Here is a 24315-nt window from a genome sequence, read left to right on the forward strand (position 1 = left end):
TAAGATATGGGTCTTACTGAAACAAAGTTCTAAAGCTTCAAATATTGGGTCCTATCAGGTTTGTGTGCAAAAGGGAGGAGCTTGACATCAGCCCTGTCACTAATACAGAACCAGTAATCCATAGCAAGTTTTTTTTAGAGACCAAAAGGGACTCTTCCTTCGTCTTGTTCTCACAGAAGTTCGGAACAACTGGTAGGATTCAACCCTCCCAAAGTAGGAAACATGACACATTATCTGTTTAGCTAGTCATGATGACAAGCCTTTTAACATTTTCATTATGAAGCACAGATATCTTCATATTCTCCCACCTCTTCCTGACCATTCTGGTCTCATTATTAATGAACTACTTTTAATTTAATAATCAAGTACAATAAAAGCTGAAATGTCGACTAGACCAAACCAATTGACTGACTTTAGAAGTAAATTATTGTTTCAAAGATTAACTATATTTGAAATGTTTTGTTGATTTGGTAAATTTTTTTGCTTCAATTTTATTTCTATATATACCTTGCATTGAGGTTTTGGACTGCCTTTCCATAGTGCAGTGTGGATTTGGTGCATTGCTTCATCATTCTTTTAAAATTTCTAATGTTTTCCCTTCTTCCATTCTTTTCCCTTACCATGAATATCTTCAACACCCACTTAGAGTCACTTTATTTACATTGTAATACTTCTTTATTCTTTGCATACACAAATTTTGGTGGGTAGTTGACTGCACCCTTCAAGTATGATTTTTAAACAGATGCTAGAAATTGAAATGAGAAGCCAAAAATATGCTATTCATATTTGCTGATTAAATATAGGACATTTTGCCTGTAAATTATTGAATCATTCTTGCATTTCTGTTGTGAAAACACACCTTATCCCTCCCTATAATAAAAACTTCAAGTGAATGCTTTGGTTGAGGTTTTGGCCCAGTGGCTGGATTGAACATAATTCTTCAAGGAGTTATGTGTGCCCTGCAGAACTTTTTCTGTTGAGTTTCAACAGCAGCCCTTCACAGACTGCTTTTGAAGCTCTCTTCAGCTTTAGAAGCCACAAGGCAGGGACAGGCTACCATTCAAGAAATGCAAGAAATATAAAATTCCCCTGACTGTATGGAATAGGGCTGCCAACCTCCAGGTGGGTGAAAGAAAAGCTTACAGGCACAACCGGTCTGAAGAGTTTCTATTTTGCAATACTGCTTTATCCAAGCTATTATTTCATACCTATATATATTTTAAAAATTTATATTAAATTATCGGTAGATAGTACTTTTTACATTTATTGTTGTGCAGCTGTGAACAAGCATCATACACTCACCTACTATTTTGCTTCACTCATCATATTGAAAATAAATTCTTATTCCAATGTCTTAACATTTGCTGTTATCTTACCCCCTAGCTTCAGTAGGTGTGTGACATATGCATTCACAGGTGCAACCATTTACTAACTACAGCAATCTGTTAAAGGGGGTACAAAACATATACAGTCCACACTGGAATTTTCTATAAAAAACATGAAAGGTCCCACTCATTATTTAGTCCTAAAGGTTGTAGAGTTTTCAGATAATAGATCCATCTCATCTCCTTCTGTGCAAGTAATTTCTCCACACTAACTGAATTTAACTGCAAGCCTTGTATTTTCTCTAATACAAAGAACCTAAGTGAGTCAGGATCATGTCCACTCTTAGAAAAATATTCCATAAGAAGAGCTTCACTCACTTTGTGTTTTAGTCTAGAGCGGTGTTCAAACACATGTGTCTTTACCATTCTCATTGTGCTCCCAATGTAGACACATGTACACAGGCACAAAATTGCATACAGAGCTCAAAATTGATCCTGACTCACTTAGGTTCTTTGTATTAGAGAAAATGCAAGCTTGCAGTTATTGCAAAACAGGAGCTCTTCAGACCGGTTGTGCCTGTAAGCTGTTTGTGCTCCTTGGTACTTTTTCAGTATCCCCTGCATACATTGGCCAATGTTGCAAGGGCTCTGTCTTCCCCAAGGAAGGGGGCAGCACCAGGGCTCTGACAGGAAGAACTGCTTTGCCACCTCTTAAGGAGCAAGCCAAGCCCATTGATACTCTCCCCCAACCACTCCCACTGTTCCTGTCAAGGGCTGCTGCTTTCTTCTGTGTCTTACTTCCATAATCCTGAGGGGAAGGTGGAAAGTTTTAGGGCGCAGAGCTGCTCCTCTTTTGCTGGAGGGGGGGCAGTGGCCAGGTATCCTGCAAGGCAGTGTGCACATGGGAGGCTGTTTTGGGGGAGGGAAAAGCTGCCCCTGAGCCAAGCATTTTCCTGCCAGCCCTTGGAATGGAGAGGAACAGTGAAGCCCCCATGATTGCTAGTGCACCCACTCAGGTTAGGGCTAGTGGTGTGAAGAATGAAGTACAGGACTTGTGGAGAGGAGACCTTCCCCTCCCATGAACTCAACCCCCCAGCAGACCCCCCTTGCTCGTAGCAGGTAGAGCCTGCAGAGCGGAAAGTGCACCAGCCAGCTCACCTTCCCCTAATTAGATTATTATTTATTAGATTAGCAGCAATCTAACCGGTAATCTAAGTCCCCAACTCCCCTGCCCCAGTGTCCCAGCCTCTGCCCCACCACCCAAAAACTTCCGGCTATGGGCCTCTCTCCAGGTAACAACAGCCAGCCACCCTGCTGGAGAAAAGACTGCTTTGGAGGGTGAATAGTATGCCATTACATGACTCTGAGAACCCTTCCCTCCCCAAGCCATCCCCAGGCTCCACTCCCAAGTTTCCAGAACTTCCCATCCTGGAGTTGGCAAGCCTAGGAGGCCTGATTTATTTGTGATTCTGACCATGGCAAAATAATTCACCCTGGGAGTCTGCTTTTGCACATGATCTTTTTTAGAGCTGTCTACTACCGGTACAAAACACAGCACCCATGAAAACTCCTTTTGCCAGCATCACATGTAAACCAATCCTCAGCCACACTAATTTTGGTTCTGAAAATATATACTGTGACCTCTCAAGTATTACAATGTCCAGTTTTCTGTTTCAGTCTATATTGAGTTGTTGTTTGGTACTTGAAAATATATCCCAACAATGGGATTCACAATAAATTATTTTCCTATTGTAATTTGCCTGAATACTTAGATATGGCAAAGACTGAAATTCCCCAAATATTTACATAATTGAAAAATGCTATTTTACAGACATTTTAAAAAACTGTAACATACTAAAAAATTAATTTTTATGAATTGTCATTTCTTTCACGATTTTTGTAAGTTGGAGATTCAGTTTCAAGTCTGTTGCCATCATGCTTTGATTCCATCTGTCTGTTAATTGGTGTTGATTTTGTGATTTGTATTAGCAGCTCAGTCAAGATTATTATATCTCAAGGTGGAACATTTTCTGACTGGTGACACTGAAAAAGAAGATCCAGGCAGATGTTTGGCACCTGAACCTTTTTGTTGATTTTTATTTATAACTTTCATAACAGAAGTTGGCAGACAAACTTAGATGCCAGCATTGCCATCTAGGGATAGTTTTATAAACTGCAATATACAAAAACAAGTTCTTCTAAGGGTACTTGATATTAGGAATCTCCTCAATGATGGTAAACAGAGAGTCGATCTATTATGACACAATGAAACTCTGTCCCCCTCCCTCCCACCCCCAGCAGACTCACATGTTGATTACTGCCTTGGGTTAAACCATTTTGCGGAGCTCTGAAGGCAAACAAAGCATTTCCCAGAGGCAGGTGGGGCTTGTATTGTATCTTTCCAAAAGTGATGGATGCCTAAGGCACTGGGAACTATGACAAAAATAAGAGAGTCCTAATTTTGTTTTGTTAGTATGGCCTCTAAATATCACACTATTCAGACTGCCAGTCTGATCTATAATAGCAAAAACTACTGCCAGATCCAGGATCATCAACGGTCACACTCCCTGCATGTCTCTCCTGTTGAAGGTCATCTATCAGGGCAACAAACAAGATTGGAAGGTCACAGTGCATTGAAATAGGTATCAAGATATTGCACTGGGATGATTGGCATAACCATTGCTTGCTAGTTGGAGAAATCAATGGAATCATTTACACACTAGAAGCAGATAAAGCTCCTTTAGCAGCTAGAATCAATCCATAGGTTGCTAGCTGGCCATTATCAGTATAACCCATATGCTGCTGTAGTTGTTCTTTTATTGCTGTCTTTATTTATTTTTAAAAAACAAAAACTTTTTTGAGTCACCTCAAGCAAGTTTCTAGACAGGAGGTATATACATTTTCAAAATAAATAATTTCCAAACTGATGTTGTTGGATTACTGGTAGTCTACAAGGCCAGGATCCCCACCAGCACTGTAGAACAGTATTATCCAGTCTGATTATTATTTGCTTCTGATAATGTTTGTGCTGTTACAGAGAATACAATGTACAATTCATGCACAACATACCCTTGATTTTCTTTTTGTACACATGTTGAGTAGTTCCTACTTAAATTCAATGCATGTACAGCTGAATACAAGATGGTTCATATTTATTTTATTTGCAAAGTGAATATGTGTTGGCTGTTTCTTACAGACACATTACACAAGTACAGACAGGATGTGCTTGCTTAATATGTGAACTAGGCTTATATCTTTCTCTAGAAGGAAAGAGGCAATTGGATGAGCACTGCCACCACCCAGGATTTGACTTTTCTTGAAAAGCATATGTTTCAGTACTTTTAGGCGACTGCAAATTCAAAATGTTAGAAACACTCTGCATTTCTCTTGCCAAATGAATGGAAATTGGTGAAGCAAAATTAGCCTTGGAACATCAATAATGCTGTACATTGCTGCAGCACACAATTGACACAATGTCAATTTTTTGTCTCATCCGGATGTCAATCAGCTTTTCAACTGTTTAAAAAACACTATGTTTTTACTTGCACCAGAGGTGAGGTTCTAACTAGCTCATAGTTGATGACACCTACAGGAAAAGAACACCTCTTTCTCCTCATGCAAGACTTGGAGACCACTCATTTCATGAGAAATAGCTCCCTCTACTGACAAAACATCTATTAGCAGCAGAACAACAATTTGAAAAATGAAAATTGCTCCACCATTGAATCCTAATACAGGGTAGGGTTGCCAGGTCTGTGTTGGAAAATACCTGGATACTTTGGGGGTGGAGCCAGGAGAGGGCAGGGTTTGGGAAGGAGAGGTGCCTCAGCACGGTATAATGCCATAGTGTCCACCCTTCAAAGCAGCCATTTTCTCCAGGGGAGCTGATCTCTTGCCAGTTGGAGATCCGTTGTAAAAGTGGGAGATCTCCAAGCTCCATCTGGAGGCTGACAGCCCTAATACAGGGACATTCATATCTTCAATGGAATTTCTTCCTATGCCTTTGTCTTCCAGCCCAAAGGTCAGCCCATGCTGGTGCATGTAAGCGTCAGAAGCGGGTTTGCCACAGGATTTAACCTATAGGCCAGGTGTGGGGAACCTTTTTTCTGCCAAGGGTCATATGGATATTTATAACATCATTCACGGGCCATAAAAATTATCAACTTAAAAACAGTGCTCCGCTGAGGGAGAATGATTCAGGCCAGCAAAATTAATGCAAATAGTTGTTTTTCTATTTGAAGTCATGTGGGGAGAGCCTAGGGTTGCCAATCCCCTGGTTTGGAGACCCTCTCCCCGCTTCAGGGTCGCCAGAAAGCGGGGGGAGGGGAGGGAAATGTCTGCTGGGAACTCTATTATTCCCTATGGAGATTTATTCCCATAGAAAATCATGGAGAATTGATCCACAGGTATCTGGGGCTCTGGGGGGGCTGTTTTTTGGGGTAGAGGCACCAAATTTTCAGTATAGCATCTAGTGCCTCTCCCCAAAATACCCCCCAAGTTTCAAAACGATTGAACCAGGGGGTCCAATTCTATAAGCCCCAAAAGAAGGTGCCCATATCCTTCATTATTTCCTATGGAAGGAAGGCATTGAAAAGGTGTGCCGTCCCTTTAAATGTGATGGCCAGAACTCCCTTTGGAGTTCAATTATGCTTGTCACAGCCTTGTTCTTGGCTCCAACCCCAAAGTCTCCTGGCTCCACCCCCAAAGTCTCCTGGCTCCACCCCCAAATTCCCCAGATATTTCTTGAATTGGACTTGGCAACCCTAGGAGAGCCTAATCTGGCATGCACACACGCACACACACACACCCCTGGTCTGACGCCCTAGGCAAATGCCTAGGTCTAGGGCTTTTTTGTAGAAAAAGCCCAGCAGGAACTCAGTAGGATATTAGACCACATCCCCTAATATTAGCATATTAGATCACACACTCATTAGCATATTAGGCCACATCATCTGGGATAATCAAGTGCAAACTGAACAGTGACAGTAACTTTTCCAGGCCCTGCAGCAATTCTGGCCGACCAGCCAGGCCCCAGGGAGGCTGCAGCACAGTGCCTCAGATCTCTGTGATCCCTGCCTGGCCCTGGGGAGGCTGCTGCACAGTGCAGCTGGGCCCCACGATCCTTGCTGGCCAGCCAGGCCCAGGGAGGCTGCCACATGGCTTGGTTTGGTCCAACAATCCCCGAGGGCCACACCAAGTGACCGGGCCTTGGGACGGAGGTTCCCCACCCCTGCAATAGGCCAAAGAGTTCCAAGTGATGGAAGCTTGGGACTCACAGCCTGGAAGAAACACAAACTAGCCATTACTTGACTGGGAAGCTGCCTAAACCACCACCACCCCAGACTTAGATGCCACATATACCATTCTAACCCTACTTCAGGGAAAGTATGTATTTTTTAAAAAATTAAAAATGTACTTGTTAGGCAAAAAGTTAAAACATCAGTATTGGTTAAACACTAGGGGAAACTTGTTACAATACAAAATTCATATTTTGCAACTCATGCATTGCATTGTTAAGTTACCATGAAAAGATCCCACAAGTGCTTATAGCATCCAGGGGAAATAATAACAGGCAGTTCAGCAGTGGCATATAAGGCAAAAGGAGATCAGGCTATTTTGAACCTAGAAGGGTCTCAATAAAACTCTGGAGCCTTCTGTCAAAGGTGCTTGAGGAGAAAGTATCTTACCTGAAGTTAAAGTGTATGGCCTTCTTACTTTAAGAGCCTACGACATGCCTTTGATTTTGTTTCAAAAAGACCTACTGCAGTGAGTATTCCCTGAGTCATAACAACCTAAGTCATAAGACCAGTTCTCTATCTAGTCCATTTTTCACACAGTAGCTAACCTCATCCTGTAGGACTGCTCTTAGGTTGAAATGATGCCTGTCTGTTCCATATAGTTTTGACTTGCTCAAGAACATTCCCTAGTGTCCAACAGATTCTTCTCAGCACCACAATCTCATCCCCAATTTCCAATCTGCCTAAACTGGTCTCACATGTGAAACAGACAGTATCTCCGAAAGTGCTACTCTTGAATCTCTCAATTAGCAGCTTATATTTTTCTTCCAGAATCACACAGGTAGCTGTTTCCGGTGTCATTGGTATCAATATGCACCAAAACTGCTGACATCTTTCTTTCTTTCTTTGGGGGTGGAGCCAGGAGACTTTGGGGGTGGAGCCAGGAGACACTGGGGTGCAGCTAGGGGGAGGGGGGAAATGGCGCCGGGGAGCGTGGCGAGCCACCCCGCAGCTGCCGCCTCTTCTCCGCTCAGGCTGAGCCCATCTCGGAGAAGCAGCCACGGCGAGCAGAGAAGAGGCGGCAGTGGTGCGGCGGCCTCGCCCGCTCCACCTCTGGGGTGGAAGTGGAGGGGGGGCTGGAGGCGGGCCGGGGGCATGGCGAGCCTCAAGTCCGGGTCCTAGAAGGGCCTGGATTCGTGGCTCGCCATGCTCCTGGCCTGCCTCACCCTCCTCTTCCCTCCCCTTCTCTGGTTTTGCCTGCTCCTCCAAGATGGGCTCAGCCTAGGCCCATCTCGGAGGAGCAGCTGCAGTGGATGGGGAGGGGGCGGCAGCGGCGCGGCGCCCAGGATCGGGCGGCTCGCCATGCTCCCCGGCGCCGTTTCCCCCCCTCCCCCCGCTTCCATTTTTTGGGGGAGCGGGGGAAGAGGGTGGAAACCCTGGGGTCCCCTGCCAGGGCGGGAGGGTTGGGAAGCCTACTGCCATTTCATGTTTTCCCAGGCTGAGAGCATGTTATATTTTTAGTTTTCTGCTATGTGATCCTTGTGTTTTTTCTCTTTTTTTTTAAAATTTAAGTTTCTATTTTATTATTTCAATTATGTTTCCAACTATTTACAATTATTAACTTAAAAAAATTCAAAATATCAATATTACCACAAAACTTATCCTACAGTTCACCCTAGAAGAGGTTGAATTGTGAAAACATCCTCAAATTTTAAGTAACTTTAAATATACAACTAAATTATACAATCAGTACAGTCAGTACATTATTAAGTCATCACACCTATGTCTAAATTTTCTAAACCCAATGATCTAGTTTTTTAACCAAGCATAAAATTTTGCCCATTTTTTTTCAGCTTCTATTTTCGCCATCCCTTTCATGAGATTGGATAAAATATCCATGTCTGCGGCTTGCAGGATCTTTTCCACCACTTCATCCTGTTCCGGGCATCTCTCCTGTCTCCAATATTTAGCAAATACAATTCTTGCCGCTGTAAGAGTATATACCGTTAAGTATTTATCCTCCTGTGGAATTTCATTTCTAACTAAGGACAATAGAACTATCTTCGGTTTAAATTGCAATTCTGCATTTAGTATCTCCTTTAACATTCTATGTATTTTTACCCAAAATTTCTTTGATGTTTTACACGTCCACCATATGTGGAAGAAGGTGCCTGGAACTAATCCACACTTCCAACATTTGGGAGATATTGTTGGGTTAATTTTATTTAGTTGCACCGGACTAATATGCCATCTGTGAAAGAGTTTAAAAAAAATTTCTCTAAAATTGACTGGTTTAATGATCTTATAGTTTATTTTCCAAAAAAGATCCCATTGTTCTAAATTTATATTCTTCTCCATATTTTTCAACCATTTTATCATCACTTCTTTCACTGTTTCATCCTCTAATTTTATTTGAGTTAGGTAATTATAAACCTTTTTGATCACTTTATCTTCTTTTGTGGATATTATTTTATCAAAGACAAAATTGTGTTTTGTAAAACCCAGAACTTTGTCTTTATTATATTTTGTAACAATCTGTGTCCTTACCACCAATCTAATTTTATTCCTAGACATTCCAACTCTTCCTTCTTCTTTAATTTATCTTTCTCATCTAGTAAGTCTTGATATCTTATCACCTTTCCATAATTCCATAGTTGTGGCTGAATTGACGCTTCTTCTGGTGACAACCACCTCGGTGTTTTAGTGTATATTTTCTTTTTGATATTTATCCATACATCATATAGTGTTTTCCTAATAAAGTGATTTCTAAAATACTTTTGGGCTTTCTCAACGTACCATAGATTTGCATGCCAACCAGCCTGTAAATCAAATCCCTCTAGAGCTAATATTCGCTTATTTTCTAGAATTATCCAGTCTTTTATCCACAGTATAACACATGCTATATAATAGCTTTCCCAGTCCGGTATACCTAACCCGCCATTTTCTTTTTTATCTATTAAAATTTTCCACTTTATACTTGGTCTCTTGCCTTGTCAGACAAAAGCTTTTATTAACTGATTTAATTTGATTTTAAAAAAAGTTTCCTAATAGCGAAATTGATCATCTGTAACAAAAACATCACTTGTGGAAGGATATTCATTTTTACCAATGCAATCCTGCCCATTAAAGATAACCTCAAATTACTCCATTTTTTTAGATCGCCTTCGATCTCTTTTAAAATAGGAACAAAATTGTCGTCATATATATTGCTGCATCTGTTTGTCATTGTTATCCCCAAATATTTAACGTTCTTCTCTATTTTGAACTCCTTTCTAAATCCTGCATTTCCCATATTGTCATATTTTTAGTTATAATTCTCAATTTCTGCTTGTTTATTCTTAATCCCGCAACATTTCCATATTGATTTATTTCTTTTAATACCTCTTCTACCGACTCTAGTGGGCTTTGTAGAATCAAAACCATATCGTCCGCATATGTTAAAGTCTTATATGTTTCACCTTTAACCCTCAAACCTCTGATTTTATTATTACTTCTTATTGAATTATTTAAAATCTCCAATGATAAAATAAATAATAACGGCGATAGAGGGCAACCTTGTCTAGTACCTTTACCTATCTTAATCTCCTCTGTCAAGTCGCCATTAATAATTATTCTGGCTACTTGGTCGTAATAAATTGCTTGAATGTTTTTAATAAAGTCTTCTCCAAAATCCATCACACTTAAAACTTTAAACATATCAAATGCTTTTTCTGCATCTAAAAAAAAAAGCGCCACTTGTTTGTCTTTGTTTGTTTCGTAATATTCTAATATATTAGAGAGAATACGAATATTAGTTCTCATATACCTCTTGGGCAGAAAGCCTGTTTGGTCCGGGTGCTTTTTCTCGATGTTTTATTTTTAAAACTGCATTGCAAAATCCCACTATTCTCCTACTTTTCATAGACAAAATATTGCATGAGTTTTAAGCATGTTTGCACATCATTTCCTGTCTCCCGGCTCCACCCCCAAAATCTCCTGGCTCTGCCCCCAAATTTTAGTTGGCCACAAAGGAGAAGTGTAAAAATAACTGGATCACAAGGGGGGGGGGGAGGGAAAGTTTGGGAAACACTGCTCTAGAGAACAAACCCATTGCCTGAGAGACAAAAGTTTGCTGTGCCCTCAACTTCAGTCCGGTAGGCAAGTATGACACTCTCTTCTACTTCATGACTGGTCTTGTCTTTTAAAGCTTTTTAATTTGAAGCTGAGGTGTTCTGATGCAACTAAATATCTTCCTGTAATGAAAAGTACATAGGACTTTAGCTTCCTGTTGATGTACTTGTAGTTGCTTAACATAGTTGCCTTTTACTGTTTCCAGACACTTCAGTGCTGCTGCTCTTTCTTAGTTGATGTGCTAATAAAAATGCAATACAATATATGTAATAAAATGCATGTAAAATGTAATAAAACTGTAAACCAAGCAATCACAAAACTGCTTATGCCATTCATGCATCTATTCCAGGGGTCTCTCCAGTCTTTTTGAGCCTGGGGGCATCTTTGCGTTTCTGATACAGTGTGGTGAGTGAAGCTACAAAATGGCTGCCACAGCTTACTTTGAGTCACACAATGAAGATCCTTGTCTGGTGGTGGCAGCTGCAGGCAAAGAAGCATGTTTGAAAGCTGCACAGGCAGTCCAATCTCCAGTGGCCAGTCAGAAGTCTTGCTGGATAAATGCCTCACCTGACCATGCCCACTTTCTCATAACACTTGATGAGCGCCAGGAAAGGTGTTGGCAAGTGCCCTGATGCCTAAGGCACCCCATTGAGACCCTTGATCTTGTCCCTACAGACCATATGTGATAATATTGATTTCTTACATCCTCAAAGTACATTCCCCCACTTCCCTGTTTAAAACGTTTAGAAAGGACTTTGCCACTCATACACATTTGGGTACGTTTGCAGCATGCTATGATGGTCTTAGCACAGATCTTTGACACTGAATAATCATGGCTAGTTATGTAATTTGAGGCCTCCATGCCTTTTTATAAATTGAATCTAAATGCACATTCTTGTCAAGGGAAAGGAGCTTTGGATTAGTTATTTCCTTATTAAAATATACCCTACCTTTCTCATGGCTTGTGTATTAGGACAAGAGACTCTAGATACTTCAGATCAATTGATAAAGGATGTCTATGTAGCAAAAAGGAGAGATGTTCATGTGGCCTTGATTAGGGAAAATATTCAAGGTCATTTTATTGTGTTCCAGAACTGGGGTTGGAGAACCTGGTGTGATATGCAGAAATTATTCTTAAATGCTCCATCCACCCTTCTTTTCCTTAGTTAACCTTTTACCAATGAAAGTATTGTGTAGAGGTGTGGATGGCAACAATTGTTTCATGAGTCTTTCATCCTCTGGATTTGAACAGTCCTTTCCACTTGGTTTGGCTAAAAGAGTAGCAATCTGTTGAGAGCAGATATTTTTTGCAGAGTTTCTGAAATTAAAAGGATTTGGGATGCTAGCGAAGCTAGTGTCTCTGATCACTTGTTTGCAGCAGCATTTTTTTCAGTATCTCATCAAAGGCTTCCAAATTGAGTGGAGGGTCCTACTGGGAAGAAACTGAGATCATTGGAACTGCAAGGGTCTGGAACTTCATTGAATGAAAAGTCAAATCTATTTGGAATTGTTGTTGGTGAAAGGTTTTTTAAAAATTATTCCATTCTGCTCTGCTTACAAACAAGAAAACAGCCTTCAAAGGGCTGTCAAGCATTAGATCTCAAAATAACCAGTCCTTGATTTTGAAACAAAGTATTGGTTTATTGATTATCCATTGTGCTCGGATAGGCATCAGATTGGAAGTGATACATTGTAACTCAAGAATACTAGCTTTAAGGGGGCACATCAAAGATACCTTAGAAATTTCTACTCAAGCATGTGACATTCACACGCTTGCTACGTTATCTATTACTGTGGTTTAGCAACATCCTGGGTTCAGACTTGAGCCTGAGGAAGTGTTCCCAGAGGCCTTATCTTCAAAGAGGACATTCTTGCATTTGCTACTAGTGAGAACTAAGGAAGAGGTTACATGGCTTTGATGTGCAACACATTATAATAGCAGCTAATAATACAGGCATACCAATAAAGAAACAAGATGCTTGACATACTGCCCCCCCTAAGCTCTCACTCGGGGTTTATCTGGGTGCAGTAGGTAAAACCTTTTCACCAATATTGGGGCTCGGACATTAGATGCTTCCACTCACTCATCTCAACTCAGGGGGGAAGTACTTCCATCATATCAGAAAGTGAAGCAGCCCCCTTTTTATTTTAGCATCCAATATCTGTTGCACCTCATGGTGACTCTGACCATCCACTTGAATTGGACTGGGTGCCGGTGGGCGGGGATGGCAGCTCGTAGCCCCCGGATCTCGCCGTAAAAGGCTGCAATGGAAAACGGTGTATTTTACTAAACAGTTTGGGTAACTCTAGTTCCACAGTTACTTCATTTATTACCGTTTTTATTTTTAAAGGGTCCCAAATAATTGAATGCCAATTTTCTCGAAGTTTGTGGCAACGGCAAGTTCTTTGTTGACAGAAAAACAGTCTCTCCCACTTTGAAAATCCACTCTGGTGCATGCTTTTTGTCGTACTGTTTTTTATACTCCTCCTTGGCAATTTCTAAATTCTCTTGAATCACTTTCCACCCTTTTCCCAAGGTCCCCCACCATTGTTCAAACGAGGAAGGGGTTGGATTGCTATTACCCCCTGGCAGGAGCGGAAAGGGCTTCCCTTCATACCCAATCACTACTTTGAATGGAGAGGTTTTAGTGGAACTGTGCATGCTGTTGTTGTATCCATAATCAGCAAAAGGCAACAGTTCTACCCAGTTCATTTGCTGGTAGTTTACATAGCACCGTAAATACTGTTCTAAAAGCACATTAACCTCTCCATTTGTCCGTCTGTCTGTGGATGATATGCAGAGCTCAAACCCTGCTCCATCCCAGTCAATTTGCAAAACTCCTGTCAGAAGTTGGCAATGAACTGTGGGCCCCTGTCACTAATGACCTTGTCGGGGAATGAGTGTACTTTAACCACGCCTATTTCTTTGCGTTGGGTAATCTCGTGCAGGGGATAAAGTGAGCCTACTTTGAAAAAGTATCCACAACCACTAGGATCACCATTTTCCCTTGAGAGGTGGGTAGTTCCACAATAAAGTCCATGGACACAATGGACCAGGGGCGCTCTGCGGTTTCAGTTGGTTGTAAAAGTCCGGGAGGTTTCCCCCTCCCCCTTCTTTTGGCCATGATGCACATTGGACACGTAGAGACATACTCAAAAATGTCCCTTTTCATCTGTGGCCCCCAAAATTGTCTGTTAACCAAGTGCAGGGTTTTCACATATCCAAAATGGTCTGGAAGTTTGCTATTATGGCAATATTGTAGCAATTCCCTTCTGAGGCTTTTAGGTACATAGAGTTTTCCTTCACAGTACCAGAAACCCCCCAGTCCTTTATTTAGTCCCTCCGGTTTTTCCACCCCTTCTGATTCAACTGCCTCTATTAGTCGATTCCCCCCCCCCAAGGTTCTATTGGTTCTCTTTTTTTTTCCGGAGTGAGTGGTGACTACTCTGGTTATGTGGCTGGGGGGTATTATAGAGTCTATCACCTCCTCCCTCTGGCTGTCATGTTGAGGCAGCCTGGACAGGGCGTTGGCTAAAAAGTTTTTTGAGCCTGGAATGTGTTTGAGAGTGAAATTGAATTTGGCAAAGAATCCCACCCACGGGATTTGTTTCTCAGTTAGTTTTCAGTGCCCCGTTCGCGCCTCTAGGTTTTTGTGATCAGTCCAAATCTCAAACAGCACTCTCGCCCCTTCTAGCCAGGATCGCCATGTTTTTAAAGCAAAAGTCACTGCAAACGCCTCTTTGTCCCACAGAGACCAATTGCGCTGCTCTTGAGAAATTTTTTTAGAAATGTAGGCACAGGGACGCAATCTCCCCTCCTCGTCAGCCTGCATAAGTATTGCTCCTACAGCCACGTTGGAAGCGTCGCATTGTACCACGAAGGGCTGGAGCTCATCAGAGTGGCTCAGCACTGGCTCGCTCGTAAACAATCTTTTCAGTTTATCGAACGCTTGCTGGCCCGCGGGAGTCCATTTTAACTTGGCTACTAGTTTTTTTGCCTCCAGTCCCTTCCCCTTGGTCTTTAGGAGATCCATCAGGGGCAACATGACTTGGGCGAACCCCTGAATGAAGGTCCTATAAAAATTTGCAAATCCGATAAATGATTGTAACTGTCTACGTGTCCTCGGGGGTTCCCAATCTAATACTGCTTGAATTTTAGCTGGGTCCCTGACACTCTAAATCCCAAATAGTCCAACTCTGTTTTGTGGAACTCACACTTCGACAGTTTAGCATACAGTTTATGCTCATATAGAGTAGAAAGGACTCTTCTCACTAGGTTCACGTGTGATTCCATATCATTTGAATAAATAATTATGGCATCCAGGTACACCACCACCCCCTGATATAGGTATTCTCTTAAGACCTCATTGATGAAGTTCATAAACACTCCTTGTAACCCAAATGGCATCACCAAGTACTCAAATTGGCCCATTGGAGTGTTAAACGCCATTTTCCATTCGCCCCCCTCCTTAATTCGCACCCTGAAATATGCGTCTCTCAAATCCAGTTTGGTAAATATTCTCCCTTCTGAGACCGTACTTAGTAAGTCTCAGATCAGGGAGATGGGATAGGCATAACAGGTTGAAATCCCATTTATCCCTCAAAAATCCATGCAAAGTCTAAGACTCCCGTCCTTCTTTTTCTGGAAGAGTACGGGCGCTGTGTGGGGGGCTGTTGCGGGGCAGATGAAACCCCTTTTAAGGTTCTTCTCAATGAACTTTCTCAGTTCAGCCTTTTCCGCCCACCCCATGGAGTATAGTTTCACCTTGGGCAGTTCTTTCCTGGGAATTAGTTCAATCGCACAATTCGTGTGCTCCTGTAAGGAGGGAGTTCATTAGCTTCCTCCTCACTGAATACTTTTCTCAAGTCTCTGTATTCTTTGGGAATGGCTCGGACCTGCTCCACAGCCACACACATCTTCTCTACGGGGGGGGGGGGGGGTCAGGTCCCCACGCTTCAACCCACTGGTGACATTTGCACTTACTGTCTGTGAAGTCAATAGTCTGATCCCGCCATTTAATGTCTGGCTTGTGTTTGGCTAACCAGCCTACACCTAATACTATATCAAATGAAGTCGATGGGGCAATTACAAACAGCTCCATATCCCAATGGTCCTCTATGCCCACAGGCACCCTCTGGGTTTGCTCCATGCACAGTTCACCCCTCATCACAGTCCCATCAATCTGTTTGAATTGGATGAGGTGGGGTAGTGGGGTTCGCATGAGTCCAAGGGCGTCCACCAATTTGGGAGTAATTATCTCCCTCGTACACCCCGAGTCAATTAGGGCTCGTGCGTGTATAAACCTCTTGAGCTTTGGATTTAGTAAAGTCAATGGGACAAAAAAATAAAGACCCAGTTATTCTCACCCTCAGTGGTGCCGTTAGATCCACAACCTGCTGCTTTGCACCCTTCAGTGCAGGTCGTGGCTCCCACTTCTGAGGGGTAATGAACAGCTGCTGTATGTGTAGAGGGGACCCGTGCCCCGTGACTCGCCTCGCGTCGATGATGTGGCAAGGGGGGGTCTGTACCTCTATCCTCTCCAACGGATTAATCGGTTCACTGTTAGCTGGTGCTCCTTCAGCCATTCAGCTTGAAAGTTACCAGGTCAGTTGAATTTTTAAAGGATCATTTCCAAAATGTCAAGCATTAGATCTCAAAATAACCAGAACTGCAAGGGTCTGGAACTTCATTGAATGAACAGTCAAATCTATTTGGAATTGTTGTTGGTGAAAGGTTTTTTAAAAATTATTCCATTCTGCTCTGCTTACAAACAAGAAAACAGCCTTCAAAGGGCTGTCAAGCATTAGATCTCAAAATAACCAGTCCTTGATTTTGAAACAAAGTATTGGTTTATTGATTATCCATTGTGCTCAGATAGGCATCAGATTGGAAGTGATACATTGTAACTCAAGAATACTAGCTTTAAGGGGGCACATCAAAGATACCTTAGAAATTTCTACTCAAGCCTGTGAAATTCACACGCTTGCTATGTTATCTATTACTGCGGTTTAGCAACATCCTGGGTTCAGACTTGAGCCTGAGAAAGTGTTCCCAGAGGCCTTATCTTCAAAGAGGACATTCCTGCATTTGCTACTAGTGAGAACTAAGGAAGAGGTTACATGGCTTTGATGTGCAACACATTAGAATAGCAGTTAGCAATACAGGCATACCAATAAAGAAACAAGATGCTTGACAAGGGCACTGCCCTTTTCCTTCTTTCTATTGTGAACCAGTTAGTTAATTTGGTTATGCTAAATAATCCTGTAAGCCAAGCAATCTAAAAAGCCCAGCTAAATTTCCTTGTACTCTGTTAAAATCATAGAGTAGAATCACAGAATCAATCACAGGAAGGGACCTCCAGGGTCATCTAGTCCAACCCCCTGCACAATGCAGGAAACCCACAAATACCTATCCCAAATTCACAGGATCTTCATCGCTGGCCATCTAGCCTCTGTTTAAAAACCTCCAAGGAAGAAGAGCCCACCACCTTCTGAGGAAGCTTGTTCCATCACTCTAATGGTCAGGAAGTTCTTCCTAATGTTGAGCCGGAAACTTTTTTGATTTAATTTCAACCCATTGGTTCTGGTCCTACCTTCCGGGGCCACAGAAAACAATTCCACACCATCTTTTATATGACAGCCCTTCAAGTACTTGAAGATAGTGATCATATCACCTCTCAGCCGCTTCCTCTCCAGGCTAAACATCTCCAGCTCCTTCAACCTTTCCTTATAGGAATTGTTCTCCAGACCCCTCACCATCTCCAGACCTCCACCCCCTGTTCCAATCTTTTTTTAAATTTGGAGAGCATTTTGAGGAGAGTCATCAGATGCTATGCTGAAAGTTTGGTACCTCTACCTCAAAACACAGCCCCTCCAGAGTCCCAGATACCTCCAGATCAATTCTCCATTATACCCTATGGGAAACAATCGCCATAGGGAATAATGAAGTGTCCAGCAGACACTTCCCTCTCCCCCCCACCCCGGTTTCTGATGACTCTGAAGTGGAGGAGGGCCTGCTCCCACCTGGAGATTGGCATCTCTACTCATGAGTTGCTGAACTTCCAATTTCTTCAAAGTAACACAGAGCAAACAAAGGTTCAATAACCTTTCCTATGCAAACAACCTCTGAAAAGATTGTGCAACCAACAGAGGGTCTGGGCTGCTTTCACAGCCACTGTAAGCAGCCATGCTGTTCTGCCCCCACCCCCATTCAGCCTTAAATACACAAACACACCATCCCAGGAGGAAGCCTTTCCAAGCGGAGTCTGAAGCCTCCAGAGGTGGGAAGACACATGGTGGCTGTGGGAATGGGGCTTCCCCCTGTTGACCAGCTGACTGGGAGTGGGAAGGAGCCTGGGAAAGTGGGAGAAACCCCACTGGGACCTGGGGATTGGCAAGCCTACACCAGGCCAATAGAAGCTGGAAGAAATTAGAAAATTAAAACAATTTAAATAAATTAAAACCAGATAAACAACTATTTTAAATCATATAAAATACTCAATGGAGCGAAGAATAGTACTCTTCCAATGTGGGGCACAAGCTGTAAGCACCCATTCACATCCACTTGGCAAGAACAAACCAAAACCATACAGAAATAAAAATCAAAACATACACAATAAATCAAATCAAGCCAGTGACCCTGAGAATAAGACCTGAAGATAAAACCAGCTAAAAACATTTTTTAAGGAATTCTTCACAGAGCAAACAGCAACACCACCACCCAGCTCAAGCAGGAAAAGATAGACAAAACTGAAATACTTCTATATTCAACAAATGATTAAAATGTGGAATTCACTGCCAGAAGATGCAGTGATGGCCACAGGCATAAAAAGCATTAAAAGGAGATTAGATAAATTAATAGAGGACAGTTCTATCAGTGGCTATTAGACATGTGACTAAAGGCAACCTTCACATTCAGAAGCACTAAACCTCTGAACCCCTGTGCCAAGATTCAGGGTTGGCCTTGACTTCTATGATCTGTTGTTGGTCCTCCAGAGTAACTGGTTTGCCATTGTGTGAGACAGGATGCTGGACTAGATGGGTCACTGGTCTTATCCAGCAGGACTTTAAAAATGTTCTTATGTCAGTTTTTCCAAGTCCCATTCCATTTCAGGTATGCATAAAGGCAGAGCTGCCATTTATATTGTACATTGTGATGCCATGGTAACAACATACCACACAAGTGATTGACCTTCAAAGTGGCTGGACATTGCAGTCTACCTATGGTATCAGGACAAATCACAAAAGCAAAATTGTTTTTATATATACTTTGACCAGTGTAGAAGCAAACATGCAAGCCATTAAAGTTGCTAATAGTATTTATAAAGGAAGGGGAGGGATCTCTGATCTAAGGCCATGGATCCAGATTGTCACTGTGCAAAGTGCACCAGGAAGATATTAGTCACAGACATATTTCTACAGGGAGTAAAAAAAAATCAGCATATTACTCCCCTCCCCCTTAGAATGCAAATAATTTTATGAATACTGACATAGAGAGATGAGGCCAGGGGCTGGATCCAGACTAAACTGGCAATTTTCATTTATTGTCCCTTCCCACTGAAGCCCCTCCCCCCATGTCTCCTTATCACTCAGAAGCAGCACATTGCAGAGATTGGTGGGCTGAAGGTGGGAGAGGCAGAAAATATTAAGTCTGGATCCAACCCTAGGAGTGGAATTTGCTGCCTAAAAGAACAGCTTCAGATGGATTCATAATGTTCCTGTGTTTGGGTAGTATGACTGAACTGGGATGCTCAAAAGTGATCTACTGAATCCCACAGGAAATTAGGTACCTAATGAAAGCCTGGCTTGGCCTGTATTACTTCTTTGGTTAGCTTTTCAACCCTAATATATTGGGGAAATCATGCTGCAGTTTTTCAGCCCGTTTCTCTTCTTTTAATGAAGCCTTTCATATCTTTCATGTGCTTGAATTTTTCTCCAGCAGCAAGGATCTGAAATAGCTGATCGACTTTAAAGTTCCCAAGAGATGGCAGAACATAAAATGCCAACTGATGATCAAAATGAATATTAAAAGGCTATCCTTTAAATGTAACCCTGCATGAGTGAGTAGAGAGTAGAACTAAGTACCAATGAAATAGAAAAGCTTTTCATTTCTGAATGAGAGATATATAAAAACTTCATATCCTTCTTTTTAAAAAATGCATTTGCCTAAATTTGAAGTTTTCTTATTTCTGGCATTCTCAGTTAAGAATGCTACTGCATTTTCTGGTTTTTATAAACAGTCAGAATGAACCAGTTCAAGAAAGACACATGTAGACTCCTGTGCTACAATTAGCATTAGGACTGCTCACTCCACTTGAATTGCACTTGGGATGCTGTTTATGAGCCCCTCACACACTCCAAGTTGGAAATGGCTCTGTCATGTTTTGGTGACATTCTCATTATGGTTTTGGGAACTGTAGTGTAGGGTGGGCAGCAGGCAACACCACATAGTTGCAACTGGGCAACACTTTGTGATGATAGACTGCTGGCCACTCTTATGAAGGGCTGTCCCTGCCACTAGGCAAACTAGGCAATTGCCTAGGGTATCGGCCTTCTTGGAGCACCAAATTGGGCACACACACCCCTTGTGACTCAGTGACCTGGGCTATTCAGGTCAGGGAGCAATTTCAAGTTTTGTGCTTTTCATTTTTCCCACAATTCATCTATTTTTGAAAACTGGTTATCAGTGCCGGGGGGGGGGGGGGGGAGCAGAAGTTAGCCTTGCCTAGGGCACCAGATAGTCTTGGGCCAGCCCTGTTCTTATGCAAATTAAGGTGCCATTCAACAGGCAACAGGAACAATTTCCCAGTGTGATCAAGTAACAGATAAAGTACTCAAGTTCTTTGCATGAGCCAGCAATGGGTATCAGCCTTGGCTGGCTGGTCTGATGAGTGCCACCAGATCAGGTGCAAAAGTCAGTTCAAAATATATACAAGTATTAATTATGAGAAGACAAGAGATTTTTTAAACTCATCAGGTGAATGGAGGTACATTTCTTAAATTTATGTATACATATGTTTACCCCATCAGCCAAATATTATAGCCATATTTAGGTAAAAAAAAAAATGGCAGGGAGAGTCTTAAAGGTCCCCTCCCTTTGTGCCATGGTCTGGATCCAAAATAAAGCCCTCATCCACCTGATAAGTGAGTTTTTAAAATTGTTTGGTACCCCAGACATAAAATTCCCAGGACAGGTCTGGTCTGGCTTTTATTAGTGATAATTCTCCAGGCTTAAATATAAATTGTAAAATGCAGTCCAATGCACACTTTCAGTGTGGGGGGGGGGAGGCACTAACCATAATAGGATGTGATTCTAAATAAATAGGCATCAATTTGGGTTATACATGACATTTATTGATTTTTTCAGATTTTTATTTTGCCTTCCCCAAATGGGCTCAGGGCACATTCCAACAAGCATAAGGCTGTTACATACTTTGTACAACAATGGCTTTAGGAATGAGATCTAAATGGACAGTTCAGGGGATTTCCATCCACATTCCTTCTGGCATCATGGGTTTAATCACCTGTGCTCCCCATTCTTCCCTCCTCTCCAGGATTCTTTCAGCTGTGAATGGGAAAACTCTTTCTGGTTTACACTATCTTAGAATCCAGTGTCTGTGAAATATGGATTGGAGCCTTTCTCACAAGGTATGCATTCTCCAATGCCCATTGACACTGCCACCACCTCAAAAATCCTCTCACAAAGTTAAAAAAAAAAAAAGGTAAAGATAGTCCCCAGTGCAAACACCAGTCATCTCTTACTCTGGGGGGTGACATTGCATCATGCCGTTTTCACAGAAGACTTTTTTTTTTAAAAAGTTTTTGAAATAATCTTTATTTAAGCTTATACTTCACATATACTACCAAGCCAATATGTCAATACATTGAAAGTTTACCAAATGACAAATACAAAAGTTAATAATAGAATGCAGAAAACCATATGTAATACAAATAAGGAACAGCATGTATTAGAAAAATAACAAGTCCCAATAGTAAATCTTATTAGGGACCACATTTTGTTGAGTCAAACAGGATATTACTGGAAACATACTGCTGTAAATTTTTCTTAATAATTTTGCAGGTTTGGTATGAGGTAATAGCTAGTAATTTTGCAGTGGAGAGAACATTCCCACACCTTATTTTGCCAGGATAATAAAGAAGGTAAGCTTTTATCCCCTCATTTTGTAGCAATAACAATCCTAGCAATGGCTAGCCGAGTTGTAACCAAATTTTTAGACTTTTGTTTCCAAAGCCCATTGGTAGCATAGATAGTAAAAGGATTTCTGGCCCGGCAGGAACCATGACTGCTGTTATCATATAAATATGCTGCAAAATCAACTGCCAAAATGAGTATATGCGAGGACAATACAACCAACAGTGCATATAGTATCCCAAATGACCACATCCCTTCCAACATTTTGCACTCACATCAGCCCAAAAGCAGTGTAATCTACAGTGTAATTGTAGGTGGAAGATACAATTTACATAACACCTTAAAAGTTAAAACAAATGTTAAACACATTAGACCAGGAGTGTCAAACATGCAGTTGGGGGGCCGAATCAGGCCCCCAGAGGGCTTCTATCAGGCCCCCGAGCAACTGGTTGTCATCTGCTTCCTTCTCCCTGTATCTTGTTTCCTTCTGCATAACAGTTTGCTTTGCAAGGCTTGCTCAATTGCTCAGGAGCTACAGAGCAAAACCTCCATTTTCTCCATTGCCTGAGGCTCCCCCCCTCCCCCCGGGGGAAGGAAGGAAAGAGCCAGAGCTTCCTTTGCCCAGTGTCTTGGATCCTGTGGGAGAAATACAAAGAGCATCCTTAAGACCAATGAGGGCTAACATTTTAAGCATGTTTTAAGTTTTTTAAAAATATATATTTGTGTTTGTCTGTGTTCTTTATAAAATTTGTATCTCTGCTATCTAATTTTAAATAGGTACACATGCCTGACATTGCTCAGCCCAACCTGTCATGGCTCAGCCCCTCAAGGTCTCATTTATGTCAGATCCGGATCTCATAACAAATGAGTTCGACACCCCAGCATTAGACAATACTGTATGAGTTATAAATTGAGTGCCAAGCCTCCTCTTGGATGTTCTGTTTACAAATATCCTGCCAAAATAATTGAATTTGTAAAGGTTTTTGTGACATAACTGAAACAAGAATTTTATAAATTTTTGAGATAAGACCTTTAACTTCTCCCTGATATTTATGCAGGAACTGTTTAAAAGAAGTAAGAGGAACCTTAACAATGTCATGGAAGCAAGTACCTAAACCATGGGAGTGGGACCTTTACACCCAGATTTTTCTCTAAGACCTCCTTACTGATAAAAGTATTTTTATGAACTGGGTCAATAATTCTGTATATATCCTTTCCTCTCCAATCTCTAAAAGCATTTAATTCTTGCCCAGGGGTAAACCAATATTGATTTAAGAAAGTAGTCAAGCGTGAGCGTACAGGTAGTAGAAGCTGTATTTGTCCCAAATTTGTCCCAAATTTGTAATGAATTATCTAAAAAAAATGTTTATAATGTTTACAGGTCTATAATTTTTAGGGTTCCAGAATAATCACTGCAGTGAAAGATGCTCCACATAGGATTCCTCCACAGCTTGCCATGTCAGATGCACTTTACCAGAAATAACTCTTATTATGCTAGCCAAATTCAAAGCAGCATAATAACATTCCAAATCAGGCATACCCAAACCATCAGCTGACGTTGGTCAATGCAGCATATCAAATTTAATTCTGGCTTTTTTACCAGACCAGAAGAAATCATTTGGAGATCTCTGCCTCATTTTTTTATGGGGAGGTTTGCCATTGCCTTTCCTAATCATCTACACTTTATCCTCAGCAAGCTAGATACTCATTTTACCGACCTCGGAAGGATGGAAGGCTGAGTCAGCCTTGAGTATAGAGGGGTAAATAAAACAATCTCCCCCTGCATTGTGCTGCTTGGGCTCAAAGTTAGATAAACATCATCAGATCTCGACAATCGGGGAAATTGTGCTTTAGCACTCAAGAACAGAGGTTCAGGGCTACAGGATTAGGAAAAGACACTTCTGTGCTCAGAGCTCATCAGTGTAATTCTGTGACACTGAGGAGGGGGGAATTTACCAGTTGTTTATTATCTCCCCACTTCTTTTCTCTTTACATTGAGGTTTCCTCATATATGGCATGATCCAACCAGAGTGAAACATTTTTTTCTCATTGATTTCAGTTGGAAAGTAGTACGTGTGTTTGTGTAAAGAAGAAGGGGGGAGCAGAAGAAGGGAAATCCAGAGAAACGGAAACAGAGAGTATCAGTGAGGTCAGATACAGCCCATAGGCAGAATACTTGACATGCATGCAAAAGGTTCCAGGTTCAGTCACCAGCATTTCTGGAGTATCTCTGGTAGCAGATGATACAAGAGACCTTTGTCCGCCTTAGACTCCGCAGAACTGCTTTCAGTCAGAATTGACCATTCTAAACAGGTTGGAACAAATGACTGATTGACTTTGTTGAGTTTCAAGTTCCAGCATAGGAAGACTTTATTCCTCATTTACTCACTGACAGGGCTTTTTTTGAGCAGGAACACAGTTCTGGCTGGTTTGGCATCAGGGGGTGTGGCCTGATATAAAAATGAGTTCCTGCTGGGTTTTTTCTACAACA

The sequence above is a fragment of the Heteronotia binoei genome, chromosome 2 (genome assembly GCF_032191835.1).
Source record: "Heteronotia binoei isolate CCM8104 ecotype False Entrance Well chromosome 2, APGP_CSIRO_Hbin_v1, whole genome shotgun sequence".
Lineage (NCBI taxonomy): Eukaryota > Metazoa > Chordata > Lepidosauria > Squamata > Gekkonidae > Heteronotia > Heteronotia binoei.